Here is a 20,198-nt window from a genome sequence, read left to right as displayed (position 1 = left end):
CAAAATCCTGACTTACTGACAAATATTTCCAAATTAATCCATTAAGACCAGAGAGGCTTCATCCAATGTACCTTTTAATTTCAGTCTTGAACCTAATCAACTTTCTGACAACATACTGCCTCTGTTAAAAATATCCATAAATGATGGTTCTGCTGAGGCAGTATAGAATCCATAGTTGACAGAGAGTGGTTTTCAAAATGGAAATGGTCTTCAAATGTTTTAGAATGGGCTCTTTGTTAAATATCTCTGTTTTACATCATTTTCAATTTGTTAAAAAAATCCAAAAATAAGTGGCCAACCATTTTTCTCTTTCCCTGAAACCATTGGTAAGTACAGCCAAAATTAGGCAATATATTATAATCTTTGAGATAATTTTCTCCCAGCCATGTGCATCAGGATGATATAATCACAGAAGGTTCAAATCAACCATATACACTGACAATGGTTAGGATCTCAAGTTAATAAAAGATTTCCTGTTGGGAAGTATCCAGAGTAGATCCTTTGCCAGCCAATACCTCTTAAACATATGTTCCAAATGATCCCCTGTCAGACAGTGGAGTTGTTCAATTAAATTTTGGAAACCGGTAAATAGCTGAAGACTTGGATCAAAGCCATTTTTTAATTTCAGAAGAAGAAAAGCTGGATAACAATTTATCTTAAACTGGTAGCTTTGTTAAGATGTCACTGTGAAATATGTGTGAAAGATTTAATACTGCATTTAGAAAATATTTTACAAAAATGTTAACTAAGCACAAACAGGATTCAAAAGTAGAAAGGATTCACTGATATATAAATATAAAAGTTTACATAAGCAATTCTGAGTTGGAGGTCTTGCTCTGTGTTTCAATGTTGAGGGAGCATGGAATCAATCTTAGAGAAAAAGTCAAGTCTTGTTTCCAAATCAAAAAAATCTCAACTAATTTCAACATAATTTCTTTTGAATCTAGTGATTTAAAAATACTTTTATTTAAATGCTAATTGCCAATAACATTGTTTCATGAATTGAGGAGCAAACTCTGAGCAAGGAAGTCAAATTGACATATACAGTTAAAATCACAACTTTATTTCAATCTCTGGGGCTTTGTGGCTGCGTTTCCACTGCTTTCATTCAGTTCCCTTGTACTATGGGGAACTCTTCATCAATCAGTTCCTTATTGGCATCACATATGTATTCAAAAGAGATAATCAACATAAGATCAATAAAAATATGTAGGAAAGGATCATAGATGTGAAGTAAATTGAATTCCCTTGAGCGTTAGATTTTCTTTGGAGGATGTGATTGTAAGACTGGCTCTCTGAGCCACATAATAGCATTTCATTTGCAGTCTGTTTTAAAGCAGATTGAGGCAGAGATAGAATCATAAAATCATAGAGATGTACAGCACGAAACAGACCTTTTGGTCCAACTTGTCCATGCTGACCAGATATCCCAACCCAATCTAGTCCCACTGGCCCATATCCCTCCAAATCCTTCCTATTCATATACCCAATCCAGATGCCTTTTAAATGTTGCAATTGTACCTTCCTCCACCACTTCATCTGGCAGCTCATTCCATACATATACCACCCTCTGTGTAAAAGAATTGCCCCTTAGGTCTCTTTTATATCTTTCCCCTCTCACTTTAAACCTATGCCCTCTAGTTCTAGTCTTCTACACCCCAGGGAAAAGACCTTGTCTATTAATCCTATCCATGCCCCTCATTATTTTTTAAACCTCTATAAAGGTCATCCCTCAGCCTCTGAGGTTCCAGGGAAAACAGCCCCAGCCTATTCAGCCTCTCCCTATAGTTCAATTCTTTCCAATCCTGGTAACATCTTGTAAATCTTTTCTGAACCCTTTCAAGTTTCACAGCATCTTTCCGATAGGAAGGAGACCAGAATAGTCTGCAATATTCCAAAACTGGCCTAACCAATGTCCTGTGCAGTCACAACATGACCTCCCAATTCCTGTATTCAATACTCTGACCAATAAAGGAAAGCATACCAAATGCCCTCTTCACTATTCTATCTATCTGCGACTCTATTTTCAAGGAGCTATGAACCTGCACTCCAAAGTCTCTTTGATCAACAACACTCCCTCGGATCTTACCATTAAATGTCAAAGTCCTGCTAAGATTTGCTTTCCCGAAATGCAGCACCTTGCATTTATCTGAATTAAACTCCATCTGCCACTTCTCAGCCCACTGGCCCATCTGGTCCAGATCCTGTTGTAATTTGAGGTAACCCTCTTCGATGTCGACTACACCTCCAATTTTGGTGTCATCTGCAAACTTACTAACTCTACCTCTTATGCTCGCATCCAAATCATTTATGTAAATGACAAAATGTAGAGGGCCCAGCACCGATCCTTGTGGCACTCTGCTGGTCACAGGCCTCCAGTCTGAAAAACAACCCTCCACCACCACCCTCTGTCTTCTACCTTTGAGCCAGTTCTGTATCCAAATAGCTAGTTCTCCCTGTATTCCATGAGATCTAAACTTGAAAATCAGTCTCCCATGGGGAACCTTCTCGAACGCCTACTGAAGTCCATATAAATCACATTTACAACTCTGCCCTCATCAATCTTCTTTGTTACTTCTTCAAAAACCTCAATCAAGTTTGTGAAACATGATTTCCCACGCACAAAGCCATGTTGACTATCCCGAATCAGTCCTTGCCTTTCCAAATACATGTACATCATAATCTTCTAAGGATTCACTCGATCTATCCTGTCCAAGCCAGACATATGCTTCCTTCTTTTTCTTAACTAAACTCTCAATTTAGAGTCAAAACAAACCATAGCAGGGCTGAAGGCAGGAATCACCACCTAATGTTGGTCAAGAAAGGCAGGACTGGTTTATCCTCAAGGGAATTTTTGGAATCGATGTACTTAGCAGAAAATTAGACAACCTGTTCTAAAAATGTGGAAAATGGGCAGACAACCAGAATTTGAATAATAAAATTTGGAGATGACAAATGTAGGATGAGTACTTCAGCAAGTAATTACCTAATTCAGGTCATGTAACAGAGGTGGAAACAGATAATTCTTGTAATGCAAAATGGTTCATGCTACAATCAGATCCTGGGTCATGGTTCCCTGATTTATTAAATTCTAGACGGGATCCACAAATTGTCAAGCTCCTTGGTGACGAGGGATGAACTGGCTTCCTTTCTTTATTTACATTGCATAGTCTCCAACAGGCTTTATTTTCAAAGAATCTGTCCCTCATTAATGCCTTTCTCTAAGACCAAATAAATTTATGTTTGAAAAGGAGCCAATTTAACCTGCTGACTTGAATTGACAGGAGAGTGAGTTTATTGATCACTAAATGTGAGAAGAAATAATGATAGAACACACATACACACATTATAAATGAGAAGGGAGTCCAAAGAAAGGTATAAGTTTGAAGATATACTGTCCAGTCTCTAGGTCATTCATGACGAGAAGTAATGTTTTAGTTATAAATTAACTTATGGGTCCTTGGCTTGGCAAGTCAGTTGAAATTCTTTTATCCATGTATTTTTCAACATTGGCAAACACTCAGAACAAGAAAGTCCTCCCTTTGACTAGCTTGCTAAAGCTTTCTAGCACCTCAAGCAAAACAGAGTCCCAAAGCAGGGGTCACCAGTTAGCAATTCTTTGTCTGTGACCTTCACATTGACGCGCAAACTCAGGCTGCACACAAGAGTACCTCAACTCAGTGACACACATGAGCACCTCAGCTCATTAGCATACATCTTTCACTAGCACACACAAACCAGAACTGGCTTGTAATCCCTGTGTGTATGTGTGTTCTACCATTCTTGAAAGGGAAAGACATGAAAAAAGTCTCTCTTTCAGACTACTGTATTTTCTTCCATCATGTTCACAGTCTGAAATAACTCCCAAGAGATTACAGTTCAGCTTGTAATGCATTTCTCCTTATTTAAGTCCTTCCCCTTGAAGCTTCATTAGCACCTCATCAGGTGTGACATCTCAGGGTCACTCTCCAGGCAGCTATTGAATTTCTATCTGCAATCAACATTTGACTGTGTCTTTTTCAAAAATAACAGGATTCAGTGATGGTGGTTTTGGTCTTTGTAATGTTGAGTTGGAATTGACTGCACATTAACCAAGTCAAGCTATCTAAAACAGAGCTTCAGTTGAGGAAAGAGATGGTGGAAGAATTAGTCTACAGGCTTGCCATTTGTCTATAGTTGCTGTATCATCCCAGCAGCTCTGCAATTGGGGGATTGAGAGGAGACATTAAATGCTTCTGGCTGCTAACCCCAGGCATCAGCTAGATTTGGGCGTCACCAGGGGGTCTCAATAAAAAACTTGCCGCAGTTACTCATTTAATTGGCCTACCTGGCTATGTACTGCAGACAGGCAAGTATCTGCTGCTGAGTTGACCCCACCTCCCTCAAGGTAGCTCAGAGACATGACTGCATCAGAATGCTGACTGAAAACACTATTGTTCCTATATGTACAGACTATGTTGTGGTCGTAAAAAGCAGATGAAAAGAATAAGCCAAGTACAGATTCTTGCTGGACTTTGGAGAGAAAGAAGAGCTGAATGTCAGTTGATATTATTCTGACCAGGTGAAATGGGGTGAATTGGCTCCCCTCTTTTCAATAACTCAGAAGGTTGCAAAAATATTTAAGTTATTTATTGTCAGTACTTGACTACAATTACAATGTATTTAACTGCTTTCAGCTGAAACAATAAGCAAACAAGATACTCTGAAGTGAAAGAAAGAGCAATTTTATTATCTGCTAACAGCAAGAAAAAAATTAAATACATGATGTCAAGCATATAGTCTCTTTTGAAATCTCAATCACATACACAAACAGGGACAAAGTTAAAAGGAATAGTGTCCTATAAAAAGGAAGGCAAAAGAACATAGAGTTTAAAGTCCGTAAGACGTCCTGTGAAGTAACATCTCAACCTGTGACCATAGCTAGTATCTTGGACCATCAGCAGTATCGACTATTGAAATTATCCTATGAGTTCTCATTATCCTGATGTTTGTTCCAATCAGTACTTTCACCAGGCACTTTTTCTTTTTGAGAGACAGGGATAGTCCTCAGATTGTGTTCAGTTTTACAGCTTGACTTCATCTCTCACCCCCATCTCTACCAAAAGCTGTTACCTGAAACTCAAGCCTGTTTGTGTACTCCAGGTCTGTAGAAAGTATGCATTTATTGTAATTGGAGTTCCACCTCCAACATGTGGCATCTTTATAGAGGTGTAAATCAAATTGGAGATGAAGATCTTTTCACACTCCTGAGGTTGGTTTGCTGGCTGTGCTAAGTGAGAATATTAATTACAGCTGAGTTGTCTTTGGTTTCATAAATCTTGGTAAGCATTAGAAAGTCAGTATTTGGATCCATAGTTAAAAATGATTTCAGTCCATGAAAATCTTGAATCATGAAAACCAGACAATGGGATTTGTAAATCAATAGTCTATATTTTGTCTCATTGTGATCGTGTATACAGTACACCCCTGGAGAGCTGTTTAGCCAGAAATATCCAGGAGTCCTGGAAATTAAAGGTGAGCAGAGTTCTCAGTGGTCTTCAGACTCCCAAGAACAAACCACAGCTAAAACAGCATCATGTGTTCTGTCGTGTGCATCCCTGCTACTCACTAAATATTCTAGGGCAGTTTTGATGTCCAAAAAGAGTTCAATAGGACTGCTAAATCAGAATCACTGAACGGTGAATCTCTCTCTACTTACCTGTCTCAAACATTCCTCTCTTTGTGCAAAACAATTTTAAAGAGCAACCAGCAATCACCAGATAATTTAAGAATACCTTACTACTTGCCATTAATACAGTTCCAAAAGCAAAATAAAGCACAGAGAAGATAGATGTACCAAAACAGAAATTTCAAAATCTTATTGTTGGTGAAACAAGTTGACCAGATATAAGAGAAGTGAGACAAGCAGGCGCATGGTGTGGTGCACTTGGCATACAATGTGATTGACTGTAGAATGACAGTCAATGTGGTCATGACAAGAACAATCAATATTTTTCTGATCAATTAGTCTTTAAATCATGGTACTGTCTCTGCCTAACTTAATACTTACTTATCACAATAAGTTGCATCTAAGATTTCCATGATCATACATAAACCCTGTTCACCACCAACCAGTGACACTGTTCCCTTGGTTCCTTCAACACATACTCCAAATTGAGATCCTTCAGTTAGAACTAAGTAAATATTTCATTGTTAACATCTTAATCATGCTCCTGTGAACATTCTTTTCTTTGTTTGCTCTAATCCTCTGACTATTCTACTCTCTTTACGTTCTCTGTGTTGAGACCAATGTGATTTCTGAGAGTGTATTCTACTCATTCACTCCCACAAATTGGAAACTCTGAACTTCTTAGGTTGTCCAACCATTCCTTTCTTTTAAACCTTTGGGAGTTTTCAATCACAAACTTGACATATCTAATCACTACTCTTCTTTTCACCTTTCCGACACGGATATTCTTCTGAACCTCGCTTAGCATTCACCATTGGTATTTTCAGTAGAGCACATATCTTTAAATCACACATAATCACACAATTTGATCAAAGCTTTACCCTTTTATGCTGAACAAATGTCCAAAATCATAACTGGATCCTTTTGGCACATTTTTGCATAATTTTTTTCAGCATTTAGAGCTAGTGGCATTAGGAGTGCAAAGGCATTTCCAACTATTATTAAAAACTAGAAGAGGTAAGCGTAGGATGAAGGACCAGTTTGAGGGAGTATCAAGCACAAGGAACAGAATTAAGGAACAAGTCCTCAACGGTCATAATCTCCGGATTACTTCCCAAGCCATGTGCAAATTGGCTTAGGGACAAGAAACTTGGGGAAATAAACACATATCTAAGGGACTGGTGTGGGAAAGAGGGGTTCCATTTCATGGGGCATTGGCATCACTTTTGGAACCTGGGGGATCTGTACCGATTGGAAAGTCTCCAGCTGAACCGATCTGGAACCAGTATTCTGGTGAAAAGGATAAATAGAGTGGTCACTAGGACTTTAAACTTGTGAGTCGGTGGGGAGGGAAAGGGAAAGCAACAGGAAGTATGGTGTTAAATGAAAAGATAAGCAGCAGGTTAGCAAGTACACAGGAAGTTTTCAGTTCAAGGCAGACTATGTAAGAAGCAAAAATGAAGGATAATTCAGGAGATATTAGAGATGTTGTGAAACATGATGATAAGAAAGCTAGCATAAAGGCCACTTTACCTGAATGTTCATAGCATTCATAACGAGGTTGATGAGTTAACAGCACAAATCATTGTGAACAAATATGATTTAGTAGCCATCACAGAGACATGGTTGCAGAATGGTCATGACTGGGAATTAAATATCCAGGAGTACCAGACTATTCAGGAGGACAGACAGGAATTCAAGGGAGGTGGTGTAAGCTGTGATATTCAAGCATGACATCAGGGCAGTGCTGAGAGATGATATAGGTTCTATGATGCATCAGGGCAAATCCATTTGGATGGAAATTAGGAATACCAAGAAGAAAACGCAACTGATAGGTGTAGTCTATAGGCCACCAAATAATAACATCACATTGGGTCAGGCAATAAACAAGGAAATAACTAATGCCTGAAAAATGGTACAGCTATTATCATGGCGGATTTTAATCTGAATGTAGATTGGTCGAACCAGCTCAGTCAGGGTAGCCTTGAGGAGGAGTTCATTGAGTGTATCTGAGATAGTTTTCTTGAATAGTATGTAACGGAACCAACGAGGGAGCAAGCTATCCTAGATCTGGTCCTGTGTAATGAGGCAGAAATAATTAATTACCTCATAGGGATTGTCTTGGAAGGAGCGACCGCAGTATGGTTGAATTTGAAATACAGCTGGATAATGTGAAGATGAAATCCAATACCAGGGTCCTGTGCTTGAATAAGGGGGACTATGATAGAATGAGGAAGGACCTGGTTAAAATAGACTGGAAACAGAGACTTTATGGTTGACGAGCAGTGGAGGACCTCAAAGAAGTTTTTCAAAGTGCTCAGCAAAAGTATATTCTGCTGAGAAGGAAGGACTGTAAGAAAAGGGGTAATCTGCCATGGGTGTCTAAGGAGTTAAAGCAGGCTATCAAATTGAAAGAGAAGGCATACAAAGTGGCCAAAAACAGCAGGAATCTAGAAGATTGGGAAAACTTTAAAGGTCAACAGAAAGCCACAAAAAACGCTATAAAGAAAATTAAGATACAGTATGAGAAAAAACTAGCACAGGATATAAAGACAGATAGCAAAAGTTTTTTAAATATGTGAAACGAAGAAGAGTGACTAAAGTAAATGTTGATCCTTTAGAGGATGAGAAAGGGCAGTTAGTTATGGCATATGATGAAATGGCTAAGGCATTGAATAGGTACTTTGCATCAGTTTTCACAGTGGAGGATAACATACTGGTAAGTGACGAAGAGACGAAGGTAGGTGAGGACCTGGAAACAATTATTTTTACAGAACAGCTAGTGTTGGGTAAACTAATAGAGCTAAGGATAGATATATCTCCTGGCCCTGATGGAAAGTATCCCAGGGTACTAAAAGAGATGGTGGGAGAAATAGTAGGTGGACTGGCAGTAATTTTCCAAAATTCGCTGGATTCTAGGGCACCCCCAGCAGGTTGGAAAATAGCAAACGTGACGCCACTGTTTAAAAAGGAAAGTAGATAAAAGATGGGGAATTATAGACCAGTGAGCTTAATCTCTATTGTAGGGAAGATGCTTGAGTCTATTATCAAGGATGAAATAGCAAGGCATCTCAAAAGAAATTGTCCCATTATACAGTCACAGCATGGGCTCATGAAGGGCAGGTGATGCTTCACAAATCCTTTGGAATTCTATGGAGACATTTCAAGCAAGGTTGACAATGGGGACCCAGTGGATGTGGTGTACCTAGATTTCCAAAAGGCCTTCGACAAGGTGAGGCACATGAGGCTGCTGTGTAAGACAACATGCATGGTTTTAAGGGTAGAGTATTAGCACGGATAGAGGATTGGTTGACTGACAGGAAGCAAAGAGTAGGGATAAATTTATGCTATTCTGGCTGGCAGTCAGTGATTAGTGGTGTGCCTCAGGGATTGGTGTTGGGACCACAATTATTTACAATTTATATTGATGATTTGGAGTTGCGGAACACGTGTACGGTGTCAAAATTAGCAAATGACACTAAAATGAGTGACAGAGCCAAGTGTGCAGAGGACTGTGAAACTTTGGAGAAGAACATAGATTAGATTACTTACAGTGTGGAAACAGGCCCTTCGGCCCAACAAGTTCACACTGCCCCGCCGAAGCGCAACCCACCCATACTCCTACATTTACCCCTTACCTAACACTACGGGCAATTTAACATGGGAGGAAACCGGAGCACCCGGAGGAAACCCACGCAGACACGGGGAGAACGTGCAAACTCCACACAGTCAGTCGCCTGAGGCGGGAATTGAACCGGGGTCTCAGGGGGTTTGAGGCAGCAGTGCTAACCACTGTGCCACCGTGCCACCCACAAGATACATTGAGTGAGTGGGCAAAGGTCTGGCAGATGGAATACAATGTTATTAAATGTGAAGTCATACATTTTGGTAGGAGTCACAGCAAAATAGATTATTACTTGAATGGTAAAACGTTGCAGCATGCTGTTATGCAGAGAAGCTGGATGTCCTTGTGCATGAATCACAGACGTTTGGTCTGCAGGTACAACAGTAATTAGGAAGGCAAATGGAATTTTGTCCTTCATTGCTAAAGCGGTTGAGTTTAAAAGCAGAAAGGTAATCTTACAGCTGTATAAGGTGCTGGTGAGACAACACCTGGAGTACTGTGTGCAGTTTTGATCTCCTTACTTAAAAAAGGATGTACTGGCACTGGAGGGGATACAGAGGGGATTCACTAGGTTGATTCCAGAGTTGAGGGGTTGCCTTATGAGGATAGGCTGAATAGATTGGGATTATATTCATTGGAATTCAGAAGAATGAGGGGAGATCTTATAGAAACAGATAAAATTATGAAGGGAATCGATAAAATAGAAACAGATAGGATGTTTCCACAGGTCGGTGAAACTAGGACAAGGGGGCATGGCCTTAAGATTAGAGGAAGCAGGTTTAGAACTGAACTGAGAAGGAACTTCTTCACCCAGAGGATTGTTAATCTATGGAATTCCTTGCCCAGGGAAGTAGTTGACACTACCTCAGTAATCGCTTTTAAAGCTAAGGTAGATACTTTTTTGAAAAATAAAGTAATTAAGAGCTTTGGTGAAAACGCGGTTAAGTGGAGCTGAGTCCATGAAAAGGTTAGCCATGATCTTATTGAGCAGTGGAGCAGGCTCGAAGGGCCGGACGGCCTACTCCTGCTCCTAGTTCTTATGTTCTTATGTTCTTATTTAGTTAAATCAGATTCGTTTTGTGATAGAAGTTTGGGAGTTAGCTGTTATCCAGTAAACAGGAACTTAATAAAAGATGAGAAAGCAGATAACAGATGCATTTTCATCCAACAAGCTCGAGGACATCAAGAGTTTCTGAGAAACTCTGTGGAATTCATTAAGCAAAAACTGTCAGTTTAAGAACAGGCCACTTTTTGGATTTGGTTTGGACAAAGCCGGAAGTGTTTTGAAATTCAATCAACACTAAATCGATAAAGAGAAATTAATTTCCTTTAAGATTTTTTTATGTCGTGTATGATGTCAACCAAGGGAGAATGGGAGTCAGGAACAAAGGACATAACCAAACTTAATACATGAGTGAGAACATTGGAGTTTTGTAACTTACCCACCAGTGTTGAAAACAAATACTTTTGCCTTTTGAAAGAGGGTGATCAGACTAACATGTAGAAAGTGCACTTTGCAGGCACGTAAACATGGATGAGATGTTTTGTTAATTCACAGAATATGGGTAGCTGGCTGGGCCAACATTTACTGCCCTCGGGAAGAAGGTGATGGTGAGCTGCTTTCTTGAACCATTGCACTCCATGGATGAAAGGTCCGTACACATGCCTGTTCTCAGGAAACGAGTACCAGGATTTTGAGTCAGTGACAATGAAGTGATATAGCTCCAAGTCAGATGGTGTGTGGCTTGGAGGGATTCTTGCAGATTATGGCATTTTCATGCACTTGCTCTACGAATCGCTCTAACTGGTGGAAATCTTAGGTTTGAATGAAGCTGTTGAAACAGAGTCATGATGAATTTCTGCAGTGCATCTTGTAGGTGGCACACACTGCTGCTACTGTGTATTGGAGGTGAGGGAGTGAAAATTAATGGTAATTGATAGAGTGCTAATCATTTGGCCTGCTTTGTCCTGAATGGGATTGAGCTTTGTGTCGTTGGAGCTGCACTTTTCCAGGCAACTGGGGACTATTCCATTAGATTCTGAACTTACATCTTAGATGGTGGTCAGGCTTTAAGCTGTTAGAAGGTGAGTACCTCAGTGCAGATTTCCTAGCCTTTGATCTGCTTTTGTAGTCATAGTGTTTATATAGCTAGTCCACTGCAGTTTCCACAGTGTGTTGATAGTGGGATATTTTGTGTTATGACGTCTTTGAAAATCAAAAGGAAATGGTTATATTTTCTCTTATTAGAAATGTTCATTGTTTGGCACTTGCATGGCATGAGTATTACTTGCCACTTGGCAACCCATGCCTGAATATTGTTCAGGTATTACTACAGATGTGCATACTTCATGATCTGAGCAGTTGTGAAAAACTGAACACTACGCAAATATTAGCAAACATTCTATTCCAGATAGAAGGAATGTCATTGATGAAGCAACTAAAAATGGTTCATCTTAAGATTTTATCTTTCTGAGCTCCTACACTGATGTCCTTGGGCCTCTAACAAGTACAACAACCTTCCTTTGTGCCAGGTTAAATTCCAAACAATGGAGAGTTTCGCATTTATTCCAATCGACTCTAGTTTTATTAGGGATTGTTAATGACCTATTCAGTCAAACATTGTTTTGATGTCAAGGGAAATCTCATCTCATCTCACTTCACCTCTGGAGTTCAGTTCTTTTGTCCATGATTGGACCAGGGTTTTAATGAGGTCAGGAGCTGAATGGCCCTGGTGGAATGATTCCTGGTGAAGGGTTCTCACCTAAAACGTCGATTCTCCTGCTCCTCGGATACTGCCTGACCTGCTGTGCTTTTCCAGCGCCACACTCTCGATGCTGGTGGAATGCAAACTAGGCATCCACGAGCAGGGGATTGTTGAGCAAGTGCTCCTTGACAACACTGTTGATGACACATTCTGTCACTTTGCTGATGACCATAAGTAAACTGATAATCAAAAGTAATCTGATAAGGATGATTATTGACTGCATTGGATACTTGGACAACTTGTCAGGAGATGCCAATGTTGTAGCTGTACTAGAATGGCTTGTCTGGGGCACAGCAAATTCTGCAGTACAAACCTTCAGTTCTATTGCAATGGAGTTGATCCCCTGGCTCGATGGTGATGGGGAGTGGAGTGGGCCATTTGATTTCACATTGAGGTTAAATAAAATTCTCCTGTTGTTGATACCCCACAGCACCTCATAGATGCCCAGTCATGAGTTACACACAGATGAAAGTAAATTTTACATTATCACTTGCATGCTATCACAGTCACAAATAGGATTGGGAATTCACAAAATGCGGTGCTCAGTTGAGCCTAATAATTTCAAATGTTCACTGAATACCCAATTCTGATCTAAAGCAGAAATTGGAAAAGATAAAGGCTAAAGAGAAAAGAAAATCTGTCGAATAAAAGAGATGCTACTGATTGCTAGGCAACTGACATTGCTGATGTCCATATATTTTATTCATAGTGCTATGAATCTTACTGGAAATGTCTAAAGATCATAATGTTAGAAATCAAATGAAAAATTATAATTATTATATTTTAAGTTCAAAACATTCAGCAGCACAATGGCATGGCAAACTCCAATTGGGAAGGCAGAATGGAGAACAGCTGAAGTAAACATGCAATAGAGCCCTAACCTAGGATAAACAGTGAATGTAGCAAAGCCTGCAAATTAAAAGAACACAGCATAAATGCAGAGTGAGCAAAGAATGCAGCAAGCAGACCTGAAAACAGATTAAAGTATAAAACAGCATTAATTGAGAAAATAGCTTCTGATAAAGGTAGAAAGCAGCATAATTGAAGCACATAATGCAACATAACAAAAAACAGAAAGAGATTCAAACTTTGACTGTAGGGTAAATATATTCAAGATAAAAATGTAATTCCAACCAACTAATTGCCTATTCACTCTCTTGAGACACATACATCTCCATCAAGAATAGACACCTCAGCAACTCACTCTACCACAAGCCCACGAATAAATTCGCGATGTTACATTTCTTCAGCTTCCACCTGAAACATATTAAACAGCACTCCACTACAGACAAGCCCTATGCATACACAGGATCTGTTCAGATGAGGAGGAATGTGACGGGCACTTGGAAATACTCAAGGATGCCCTCATACGAACAGAGTATGATGCTCAACTCATTGACCGCCAGTTCCGATGTGCCACAGTGAGAAACCATAATGACCTCCTCAGGAGACAAACATGAGCAGCAACCGACAGTATTTCCTAGGAGCCAAACATCGATGTCATGTTCTTCGCAGCCTGCAACACATTATCAATGCGGATGAGCACCTCGCCAAGACCTTCCCAACGCCTCCACTTCTTGCCTTTAAAGAACCACCAAACCTCAAACAGATCATTGTTTGCAGCAAACTGCCCAGCTTTCAGGAAAACGCCATAGAACCTTGTCACAGCGGTTGCTGCGAGATGTGTCAGTGTGTCAACACGGATACCACCATTACATGTGGGGACATTTCCCACCATGTACGCAGCAGGTACTCATATGACTCAGCCAACATTGTCTATCTCATACGCTGTAGGCAAGGATGCCCTGTGGCACGGTACATTGGCAAGACCAAGCAGAGACTACGGCAACAGATGAATGGACACCGCACAACAATCAACAGTTAGCAGTGTTCCTTCCCAGTTGGGGAACACTTCAGTGGTCCGGGACATTCAACCTCGGACCTTCGGGTGACTGGCCTCCAAGCAGACTTCGGGACAGGCAACAATGAAAAGTGGCTGAGCAGAGGCTGATAGCCAATGGGTTCTTGTCACGCACACATACACATACACCCCTACAGACCTTTGCTCATACACAAGCTCTCTCTCATATGCTCACACATACACACTCACACTCACACCCTCTCACAGATTTATACCCCTTTACACTCACTCTCACATATATAAAAATACACACACTCTCTCACAGAGACTCATACCTCCCCCCCCCCACTGCCACACACACACACACACACACACACACATGCACACACGCGTATATAGTTTTTGTGGGGGGAATTTGTACTTGCAGAATTACATTTTATTTTGCTCAAAAACTTTATGAATCCATGTAAGATTCTGCAGATCCCTTTTTTAGAAATAGAATCAGTCTGAACATTGGGGCACAGACACACAGGGCACCTCACACCTTCAATGCATTATCTGGGCTGACATGACACCTATTACTAAAGTTCACTTGAGAATGCAACTTTAAAAAAAAGTTCTGGGATTTATATATGAAAAAACTGAAACCAACTTGGTCCTTGTAAAAGATGAGAGACTTAAAAAACAATCCTGATCTTTTTCAACATACAATTTCAGTTGCATCACACAGTAAACTTTCGCTATAAATTCTGTGTCTCCCTAGCTTATACTCCACAACCACCTGATGAAGGAGCATCGCTATGAAAGCTAGTGCTTCCATATAAACCTGTTGGACTATAACCTGGTGTTGTATGATTTTTAACTTTGTTCACCCCAGTCCAACACCGGCCCATCCAAATCATGACCACCCAATATGTTCTCCTGAAATAAGGTTTCTTGGTCAATAAAGGATGGTATCTGCTGAAACACTGACACTGGAATGGGGCTAATTTCATGGCTATGATCCCTTTTGTGTAAAATATCTGCTCATTCATTCTTGGTTGTGTTTACATTGAATTACTCAGTGCAAGGACTGTGCTCTGAGGCACGAAGATTTGCAAAATGGTTATTTTTAACTGAGATTCTCAAGAAATCTAGATCCAAACATTTCTTGGCAAACCCATTGCATATTCCTTCAGATTCAGCCGCAATGCGAACAATAGAGTAATTAATGTCTTCTCTCACAGTGAAAGCTGGTTTTAATCAACAAGAGAATGAAGATTTTATCTTTCCATATTCATCCCAAGTTCACTAACCAACATATAATGGAAAATAAAATCCTTTCATTTCAAAACTGCTTGCTTAACATACACCCTTTGTCGACACATACTGAAACTTGTTTTTGCTCAGGATGACCTGGATGACATAATTCACCCGATTCTTCAGAAACAATACCCTTTACATGCCTGAACTTCCAATGTGCTCTCCTGGTAGGCAACTTTTCCTGCTAGAAACACGGAGCCAGAAATTGCTATTTAGATCTTTCCTCTCTCAACTTTCACCTCTTGATGTCTGAATGAACTGGTTAATGTTGGGATATGGTTCTGGTCACCCTCCAGTAAACTCATACAAGCTTGAAGCTGCTTGTTCCTTTGCCTGGTAATGAATACTCATGCACTAACAGGAGGCGTTGGATAGCAATCAGAATGTCAATCTCAAAACGTCTTTCCACTTCCCAGCCCAGGACCGATTGTTCAACCATCCTGCCATTGGTGATAACCCAACCTAACAAAAACTGAACCTGGAACATACTGATCTGGATGTTTATTGTATTTACAACAGGAGCATTCAAAAATTCCTTCTTTGATGATAAAGCAGCGCTGGATCCCCTTCCTTTCAGACAATGTTATTGAGTTAAACTGCAACAATGTTAATAGCAAGTGAAAGCCATCCTGAATGGAGGTATCAAATTGATTCCTACCTAAACAAAGAAAGAGATGAATCTGGACGGTTGCACTTAAAGAGAAATGTAAAGGGAAAGCAAAATGTGCAATGTTTCAAAAATGATTGAGTAGTTCTAAGTGATGTTGATATTAATCCTAGAGATTGAGGAGTTTGAGCTTCAGGTTTTGAGGTTAGGGACAGCATCCTCTGGTCCCAAACGAGGTAAGAAGAATAATGGATGGGCGATCTTAATTTGACAAGAGGCCAAAATTCAGAATCCTGATGGTGGGATAAATTTTGTAACTAAACTCCTTGACATTAAAGCAAGTTGACATTCCCAATGACAGGACTGACGCGTCATTTCCTTGCATTGTATCACATTAAAAGGCCATCTCCATGGAATCAATTGTCCTTTCCCTGTTACCTTCTCCCCAGTCAAGAAATGCACCTGACTGCAGATGAGATGTGCACCTAGTCAGCCCAGACCCCAGAGTAAGCACTCACTGCTTTGTTTTTCTACTGATAGAACTTCACAGCAATCTTTCTGAGTTAGTTCTGGTGTAGGTTTCTCCAAATGTAGTGAAGGGGGCACAAGGGGGTGGGGGTGATAGAGTTTGTTTCCAGGGTAAAGGAGGTGGCATGAAGAAGGGAGGATCAGTGAGTAAGGAAGACTGGGAATAATAGAACATTAACAACAGTTCAGAGCACATATCTTATCTGGTGCTGAAGCTTCACCAGATTGATGTACCTGACATTCCTCTGCACTGGCACAGTTGCACTGTCTGATGCTGATATGAGTATCAGCTTGTAGTGAGTAAAGAATGTCTCTTACTCTGCTGAAGCAGAGGAGACCATTCATCCATGTCTGGCTCTGGAGAAACACCCACGAATATTTATTCCTGCTGTGGTCCCCTTCCTGACTACTTTGAACTAGAAGGAGGGCCTCTAGCTCCCATCAACAATAACAGGAACAGCTTGAGCAAGTGAACATGAACAGTGAGAGAGGGCACAGGAACAAGAGGGAGGAACATGAACAAAAGCCCACTGGCAACAGAACCTTCAGCTGTAAGTCACCGTGTCACTCCTCTGTCCATACAAGTGTTTAACACCATGCCATTCATATTTGCTTCCCACTTGAATGGCTCCTATGATGTCATGGTCATTTTGTTCATCCATCTTTCAGACCCTATTTTCAACCATGCAAGCTGCAAGAGCTTCAAGTCTAGTGAACAATTGGAAGGGATGAGGCTCCTCGATCCAGACCTTCTCGATTCCCTTTACCTGCCTCCCTCTCAGTTGTACTTTCTATCCCGTTCCTCATCTTCGCCCTGCTCATGCTCCCCACACAGAGTTTCTGTCCACCCCTCGTACCGTTCATGTTCCTCCCTCATATTGTTTCTGTCTACCCTTTGTACTGTTCATGTTCCTCCCTCATGTTGTTCCTGTCTACCCGATATACTGTTCATGTTCCTCCCTCATGTTGTTCCTGTCTACCCCATATGCTGTTCATGTTCCTCCCTCATGTTTTTTCTGTCCACTCCATATACTGTTCATGTTCCTCCCTCATTTTGTTTCTGTCCACCCCTCATACTGTTCATGTTCCTCCCCCTCCCTTATTCTGTCCACCCCTCATACCGTTCATGTTCTTCCCCTTTCACTGTTCCTATTATCCCTCATGTCGTTCCTGCTCTCTCTTTGCCCCATTGGTTGCACTTCTCTTTCTGTCCCTTTTCACTCTTGTGCTGTTTAATTCCAGTGGCTTTTCTCACTAATCACACAGTTCTCTATTTATTACACATGCATGTGTGGTTATGTGTGAGTAGATGAATGAGGGCAGATCAAGAGAAGTACCACCCCTGCCAGGACTATGAGGGCTTGATGGTCCAAGCTCCATACTTAAAGGGTGTCTAGACAGGCATTCACTTGCTGCAAGCCAGGAGCCTATGTTGATCATCCCTATCAACATTGGATATATGTCAAACCATATAAAGATATAAAGTCATCCCACAGTTCATGATGTCTTAGTGGAGAAGGGAAGATCTAGCCATTTTGGTCCACATGGGTTCAAGTGAGTTAGATGAATCTAAGGAGGATGTCAGGCATTATGAGCAGCTAAGAGCTACTTTGTTTTAGAAAAGAGCCTCAGATATAAGGATTATTCCCTGATCCACAAGAAAATAGCATAGGATAAATAAATTAGAAAGTCAGACATGTGGTTCAAAGATTGTGGGAAAAAGGGATTTTGATTCAAAGGACACTGGCACTCATCTGGGGAAATGGGAGCTACTAGTTAGGAGCATCTCCACCTGAACCATATTGGCAGCATTGTTCTGGCAGGTCATACGACTAGGGTGGCAAAGAGGGCTTTGTCATGAGGTCACCCAGCTGGACATCAAAGAATGTGAGTTTCTTAATTGGAGCTGTTAATCTGGTTCAATAAGAGAATCCCGGTCGACAGATAAAAAGAGGAATGTCAGACATCCTGGGGAACTGGATCAGTCTCAAAGAGTCAAGGGTGACCTGGTTTTGGGATACCAGCCCTTGTGGAGTTACTTAAGGCTTAAAAGCTAAATGATGAGGGGAGAGGATCATATGAAAGGAAATACAGCAAATTGAAAGAACCAATAAGGTAATAAAGAATAGAAAATCAGCGACTTAGAATATATGAGCATGAATGAGCATTTGGCCCTTTGAATGAGAAGCATAGTGTGGCAGGAAAGGGCATACAATGCAAACTTAACAGTGTAGCACGAGATAAGGCCAAAGATTGAAAAACAGATTTTTAAAAAATGACCGTGTTAAAGGCTCTCTGATTGAATGTGAGTGGTATTTATGACAAAACTGATGAATTGTTAGCACAATTAGAAATACATATGTTTGACCTAACAGTTATCATGAAACAGCAAGACTTGGACCTGGGTGTTGAAAATGATTAGATATCAAGAGCCAGAAAGCTAGATAAAGATGGTGGAGATGCTCTGTTAATCAAGGATGTCAATAGTACAGTAGTGAGTGATATTAGCTTAAATGAACATGATGCAGAATTGGTTTGTGTAGAGATAACAAATAAGAAACATGTTGTGGGAGTAATCCTTTCACAGAAGTTGCACTCACAGACACATTATACAAAAATAAATAAGTGAGGTGTATAAAAAAAGTATTGCAATAATCATGGGTAACTTTGATTTGGAGATGCCGGTGTTGGACTGGGTTAGACATGGTCAAATATCACACCACACCAGGTCCAACAGGTTTTATTTGAAAACACAAGCTTTCAGAACCTCACTCCTTCTTCAGGTTCTAGTCTTTAACGTACATGTAGATTGGGCAACAAATTGGCGAATGTAGCCCAGAAAATAAATTTGTAGAGAGCATTTGGAACAAGTTATTACAGCAGAGCATAAGTACATAGAAGGCCATAAAGCCAACTGGGAAAACTCAGTCTATTCTTCACCTGTTAATATCCAATGTGATAGGCCAAATGAATGACCTCATGATAAAGGAGCATCTAAGTGACAGTGATTATGACATGATAGAATTTTACATTCAGATTGAAGGGTTTACGTGTGATCTAAGATTAGTGTTTTAAATCTAAGTAAGAGTAAGTATAAAGGCATAAAGAGCTGGCTGAAGTGAATTCGGGAACTAGGTTAAAGATAAGAACAGTAGAGATGCAGTGACAGACTTTTGAGGACATACTTAATAATTCTTATCAAAGAGTTATCCCAGTCTGAAAGAAAAGTTCTTTGAATGGATGCATCAACTGTGGCTAAATAAGGAAGTTAAGGATTGTATCAAATTGAAAGAATCACTGCACAAATCTACAAATATTGTGATCGGTGAAAAGATTGGACAGATTTTAAGAACAAGCCAAAATTGACAACAATAATTAAGATAAAGAAAATTAAACATGAGAGAAAGCTAGCCAATAATATAAAAAAAAACAGAGAGAAAGGCTTTCTACAAGTAATTAAATAGATATCGTAACTAAAGCTAGTGTTCATCCTCTGCAGAGTGAGATAATGGAAAACAGTGAATGTATGATGCCAATCTTCACTGTTGAAGACTTCAAACATTTCCCATAGATACTTAATAATGAAGAGGTTAAAGGAATGGAGGAACTTATAACAATCAGCATCACAAGTGAAAAGCCTGGGAAAACTGATAGACCTAAAGGCTGACTAGCCCCAGAACCAGATAGCCTATATACTAGGGTCTTTGAAGAAATAGCTATACAGCTAGCTGAGTCATCTTCCTGGAAAAGTTCTAGTAGAAAATACCAAATGTAACACCTTTACTGTAAAAAGGAGAGAGACAAAAGAGACCTGTAAACCTAACATCTTTCATAGTGAAATT

This window comes from Chiloscyllium punctatum, chromosome 25 (genome assembly GCF_047496795.1).
Source record: "Chiloscyllium punctatum isolate Juve2018m chromosome 25, sChiPun1.3, whole genome shotgun sequence".
Taxonomy (NCBI): Eukaryota; Metazoa; Chordata; class Chondrichthyes; order Orectolobiformes; family Hemiscylliidae; genus Chiloscyllium; species Chiloscyllium punctatum.
The sequence above is the reverse complement of the archived record's forward strand: the minus strand, read 5'-3'. Positions refer to the sequence as shown.